The 5,820-nt window shown below is 58.3% G+C and overlaps 1 protein-coding gene across 1 annotated transcript in view; it reads right to left on the bottom strand.

The window, feature by feature from the left end:
* ATP9A (ATPase phospholipid transporting 9A (putative)) overlaps positions 1–5,820 on the bottom strand; it is a 162,503-nt gene that overhangs the window by 33,686 nt on the left and 122,997 nt on the right. The gene's annotated exons all lie outside the window — the stretch shown is intronic.

Genomic DNA, 5,820 nt, shown 5'->3' with positions numbered 1-5,820 from the left:
TATTTTTGTTGTTTTCTTTTTCATCTAAGTCCAGCAAAAAATTCTGGTCAACAACATAAAAAGAAACGTCTGTTTCGGACGGAGTCATTGCCACGAAATAAATCCTGAAGCTGTGAAAGACCACGTCTTGGAAGGCCGGCGTCGGGTTCGCCTGGAAGACAGGCAGCAAGAAGCATCTATCGATCCCCGGGCTCCCCCTGGCGGCCCGAGTGGAGGCGAGCCTGCCGCTCACAGGGCCTGTGGTGCCCCCATTAAGCACAACAGAAAAAGCACTGCCCGGCCCTGCGCCATCCTCACCTTGGCTCTTGTGCCTGAGCCCACGGACGCCTCCACCGTGTTTACGGGAGTAAAAAGCCCTGTCTTTCTCCTGAGAAACAGCTGGTGGTTTCGAATTGCTTCCCTTGCAGTTAGCAGCCCAACATGGAACCACTAAGCCACCAGGGCTCCTAAAATTACTGCAAAGAAAGCAGTGATAATAAGAACCCTAGGCCCGTTAAGTGCGGTGGGCATGTGAACCGAAAGGTCAGTGTGGAACGGAGACCCCCAGGATCCCCGAGTGGCACCAACTGCCACCTCTCTCTCCGGAACAATTGGAGTAGAATGGCCAACTTTCCCGCAAGCAGCCCAAGGCTGAACACCCATCACCACCAGGGCTCTGTCGGTGCAAGGATCTTACAGAAGCGTCCTGGTGGGACACAGGTGACCCACTCAGCGGTACCGGAAAGGCTGGCAGTGCAAACCCACTCCCAGCAGCTCTGTGGGCGAAGGCAGTTGACAACTGTGGTCCTTGAACGATCATGGTCAGAGAACCCCGCACGGCACATCTACTCTATCACACGGGGCCGCCATGAGTCTGAACAGGCGGGGCTGCACGCAGCAGTGCTAGGGCTGCGTGGGCACGGCGTGCACCTGCAGCCCCGACCTCCTTGAGCCCACCTTACAGGAGCTGGGAGCATGTGATGAGGTTTTGCTGGCAGAGGCTCCAAGGGAAATAGCTCATTTGGAATAAGGCGCTAACTGCTCATCGATATGGGGCCTGGTGGCGAGGTGGGGAACACCTGAGCTCGAACACTCCGAGACCCACCAGGGGCCATTTCTACCTGCCCTTGGAGCTACCCACTGGACAGCAGTGAGTTCTCCAATGCATAAAAGGAGACCTGGTGGTAGCTTCAAGGTCAGTGGTCGCACCCACCAGCTGCTCCTTGGGAGAAAGAGGCAGCTGTCTGCTCTTGTTAACACTCTCTGAAACCCTGGGGGACAATTCTACTGTCCTCTGGGGTCACTGGGAGTCCGAATTGACTTGATGGCAGTGGATCCTGGTTTGGGTTTTCCTAATAACTGGAGAACGGTTTTCTCTCAAATGAAATCCAGTGGGAAGCAGCCAGCACCCACCCATCAAATAGCTTCTCCTGAGAAGAGGGGAGCTGGGCAGCTGACTTGCTCGCTTGGCCCTTTAAGAATGAAGGCCCTTGACAGGGATGACTTCTCAACCTCAGTTCCTCTGACATTCAGGGCAGGATTTGTTATTTGGGGGGCGGTGCCCTGTAGGGTGGGGAGAAACATCCTTGGCCTCCAGCCGCTAGATGCCACTATATCCCCATCCCCCACTTATGACAACCCCAAATGTCTCCATCCAGTCACATGTCCCCTGGTGCACAAAATAACGCCGGGCTTCAACCAGTAAGCATGTTGTCCCCTGCCCCACAGGTCAACCACCCTGGACCCTTTCACCTGAAACAAGCAACCGCATCCCCAGTCGGCGCCCAGCAGCAGCCAGGAGAGTGGAAGAGTGAACCGTTAACCTCGGAAGTCAGGCCCCCACCTCCACCCCAGCCCTACTTCCTGTTGAAATTCTGACAGGTTTGGAATCGACAGCAGCAAACAGCAAATATCACACGTTGTTTTGTTTTTCCCTTTAAACCCAAAAGCAGACGTCCTATTTCTAAACGGAAGGAAAGAAAAAGCATGAACCCCACCTTTCTGGCCTCGGCTTTGACACCCGGACCGCCGTTTCCAGGGGTACAAATCAACGTGACCCTCAGAGGCATGAGGTACACAAGCTTTATTGGGCAACAGCAGTGGGCCACGTTGGCAAACCATGAAAGAAGGCCCCGCTCAGAAACACGAGAGCGCATGTGTGTCAGCGCGGCGACAAGGGTCTAAATCGTCCGACGTGCCTGCGAATGAGAGCCGCGCTCTCTGATCAGAGCGCTGTCTGGGGGGCCTGGCAGAGAGGGTTGCATACAGAGGTTGACTAACGAGGGCGTCAGGACTCCTGTGTTTGGCGTTGCAATAAACGAATACAATCGCCACTTTTAAGGCATTTCCCCCCCAGATGCCACACCTCCCTGACCCCCACAAACAGTATTCACAGGCTTTGCCCACCAATGCCACAAGGTGACCAGAGGACGGAGCTGCAGGGCCGCCACCTGGGGGCAGGATGGTGCTGTGGGCTGACGGGCACCTTCCCATCCGGCCCAGCACCAGGCGCGTTCTATTCCCAGGGAGGAACGGCTGTTGCTCATGGAAGCATTTCCTATGGCGACTTCCAAGTATGAACGACAAAAAGCTTTACATTAAAAGGAGGTCGGGTGGGGGGCAGTTAGAAACTTGTATTTACAAAGCTCCGTGTGTGTTTATTTTTCTGAGTGAAGCCACGCCGGCAGTGATGGAATGTTAACACCATGAAAGCCGAGCGTGCGTCGGACGCACGCTGCCCACGCACCGGCCGGCGCGTCTCAGACGCAGAGAGCCGTGGGGAGAAACGCGCGGCCCTGAGAGCAGGCAGCTTTCCGCTGGGATTTGGCAAGGATGGGAAAGGGTCCATAAAGGTGAGAGTGCACCCCAGCCTCACCCCTGTCAAAAGCAAGCCAAGTTCACCCACAAAAGTCAGGGGCATGGGGTGGGGGCCTCCAGTCCCCAGCGACTCGTGTGCACAAAATCCAGAGGTCAGGCAGTCAGTCGGGGCCACTTCAGCGAAGCACAAGCACACGGAGGAGGAGGTGCTGGGGGGGCAGATGACGTGTGTAAGATCTCTGCTGCCAAAAAGGGGGCTTCACTCAAGGGGAGCTGCGCCGCTGGGGTCTGGGAAGAAGTCTGGCGCTGGAGAGCCGGCACCTGGCAGCAGTGGGTGCTCAGGGGTCCTTGGGCTTTGTAAACCCTTCCCACTCCCAAGCCCTTCTGGGCCCAGATGGTGGCCACACGGGCCAGCGCTCCCAGAACACCGCAGCCTCCAGAGTGTGATTCCGAATTCCTGCCGGGCCCTTGCAAATTCAGAAACCCTTCGTGAGCCCTCATTCTGTCACGTGGCCTCTTTGGCTTTGTCCAGGCCGCTCACGTTGGCACGGCCAGGGTGCTCCCTCATCTCACAGGTCAGGAACGCACATAGGTGCCCGCTCTCCAGATGGGGCCGCAGCTGCCCAGGACAGCGTGCCACCCAGGGGAAGCACAGGGGCCATCTCTCAGAGAGAGAGGGTGGGAGGAGAGTGAGAGAGATGACCCCAACAGACCCTGCCTCTCCGCCCACCCCCCCAAAAAAAAACCCTCCCTGCCATCAAATCCATTCTGACTCACAGTGACCCTACAGGACGGGGTAGAACTGCCCCTGTGGGTTTCCGAGACTGTTGGCTCTTGATGAGAATAGAAAGCCTCCTCTTTCTCCCTCGGAGCAGCTGGTGGTTTTGAACTACTGACCTTGCTGCTCACAGCCCAATGCCAATCACTATGCCACCAGCCCCCCCCTCCACACACAAACGGCCACCTCAGAACACCTACCAGGAAGGCCTTCCCAATCTGACCCTGACAGAACTGGTGTTAACAGAGGGGAGAAGAGTGAATGTTTGGCCGGGAGGCGGCCTGTGGGCTCTGCAGCCTGTTAGGTCTGCTCTCGGCCCAGGGGTCAGGGTGTGGTGCCTTACCGAGAAATCCTCTCAGCTCGTGAACCAAGAAAGCGTGGGCTGGAGCTCTGCGGAGTCGGGAGAGTCAGTTCCCTGGGGGAGAGTCAGGCTGTGTCTGCTCCTTGCCTCTGCTTTCTCAGCACAACCACGGGGCCCCCACCACCGAGAGTGCCCTCCTGGGGTGGATCGGGGACTGGGGTCCCACTCCTGGTATTAGAGGTGAGTGCATGCTCAGGCGCTCAGTGACCACCAGGGGGTGCGCCGTCACGTCACGCTGCCCAGGGCTAGTGAGGCTGTGACAACCGAGCCAGGGGACTCCTGGGGTGGGGTGGTGGGGTGGTAGTGGTAGTGGCAGGCACCTGCTAGATACTTCCAGGTGTGGCTCTTCCACAGAGAAGCGTGACTCTCCTTCCTTGATCCAAATTAGGAAGAAGGCCAAAAAGACCCTCTTCCCTCCCTACTCACCTGCTGCAAACAACTGAGTCCTCTTCAATAGGGATTCCGCCCCGACAGCCTGCAACCGCCATCGCCCATCTCTGGGAGCAGGCCCCCGGTTTGGGAGCTCGGTGACCTCCGACAAAAACGCAAGGCCTCGGAACCGTCCACGCACAACCTTCTCCCTCCCTTCCCTCGAAGGGATGTGACGTGACCCAGCTCAGGAGTCACCCCACGTGCTCCGGAAGCACACTCCAAACAGCCGCCCATTCCATGCAAGATGGAATGGCTGTGGGAAAAGCCCTCCCCCCCATGGCAATCCCATCGCCCCACACCCGTTTTGAAGGCCCTCGGGTGTCTGTGACTGCAGAGCAGGCCAAAGAAGGGGGGTGGGGGCCTGCAACGCTGCAGAATTTTAAAGCTGACTGGGGTGCCCATAGCCTATTTGTCACTGCCTGTGTGAGTTCGCCAAGCCCAACACAAAGACGGGCGTGCCTGGGGCGCTCCACAAGCAGACACTGCCTGCTGCTGCCACCTGGCTTACGGGGACCCTGGCTGCAGCTCCCACAAGAACGGCCATGATGACAGAAGGGCCACTGAGACCACTGGACACACAGCCAGCTCCAGGGAGCCCACCCACTTAGCCTTCGTGTCATGCACGCATGTGCGGCTTCGGCCAGCCCCAAGGATGCCTTGCCCTGGCACGTCTGATGTTCCCAAGTGGCCGGCTGCTCCTGAAGCAGGAAGCCACAGCTTTATAGGAAACACATCCGGCATCCTCCGTACCAACCCCCCACACACACACACACAACTGCACGCTGCCTCTCAGCAATGGCCCCCAGATGTGCCCCAAAGCTGCAGCCGAGGCCCCCTCCCCTGGGAAGCACTGGGCACATGGGGCTCTTGGCCGCCTCTGCCTTCCTCACCTCATCCCCAGTGAGCCCCCTAACAGGAAACGGCTCCTCGACCTGTCTGCTCCCTCCCCAGGGCCTCGGTCACAGCTGCCAGCGTCCAAAGAATTAGGAGCCTCTGTTGACACATTCAGGCACCCCCTCCCCTGGCACATTGGCGAGCGATTCTGGCTGAACAGTGCACTGGGAACGCCGAGTGGTGACGTCCCACAGCCACTGCCGTCTGTCTAGTGGCTACCAGGTCTCACGGAGGAGGAGCGCGCCTTCCACGGCAGGGTTTGTTCAAACCAGGTGGCAGGTGGAGGGACACCAGCTCTGAGACAGCCGTCGTGGATTTCGGGCCAGCCGCCCCTCCCCTGGCCAGGGCCATCCGTGAGGCGCACCAAGTCTTATTCCTAGGGCTGTCCTGTCCCCTGGCTCTCCCTCCAGGCCCCCACCGGAGCTGTACATCTACCTGGCGGGCAGGCGGACGCGAGGGACACAAGGAAAACCAAGCAAACAGTGCTTCTCCATTTCAGACAGACTTTTATCACGTGACGACACCATTCAAGTCATGAGGAAGCTTGTGCGGTGGCCCC

Source organism: Echinops telfairi, unplaced genomic scaffold (genome assembly GCF_000313985.2).
Source record: "Echinops telfairi isolate 266 unplaced genomic scaffold, ASM31398v2 ScPeMD7_5592;HRSCAF=6446, whole genome shotgun sequence".
NCBI classification, from domain to species: domain Eukaryota; kingdom Metazoa; phylum Chordata; class Mammalia; order Afrosoricida; family Tenrecidae; genus Echinops; species Echinops telfairi.
Note: the sequence above shows the minus strand (reverse complement) of the source record. Positions and strands in the feature narration are given on the sequence as shown.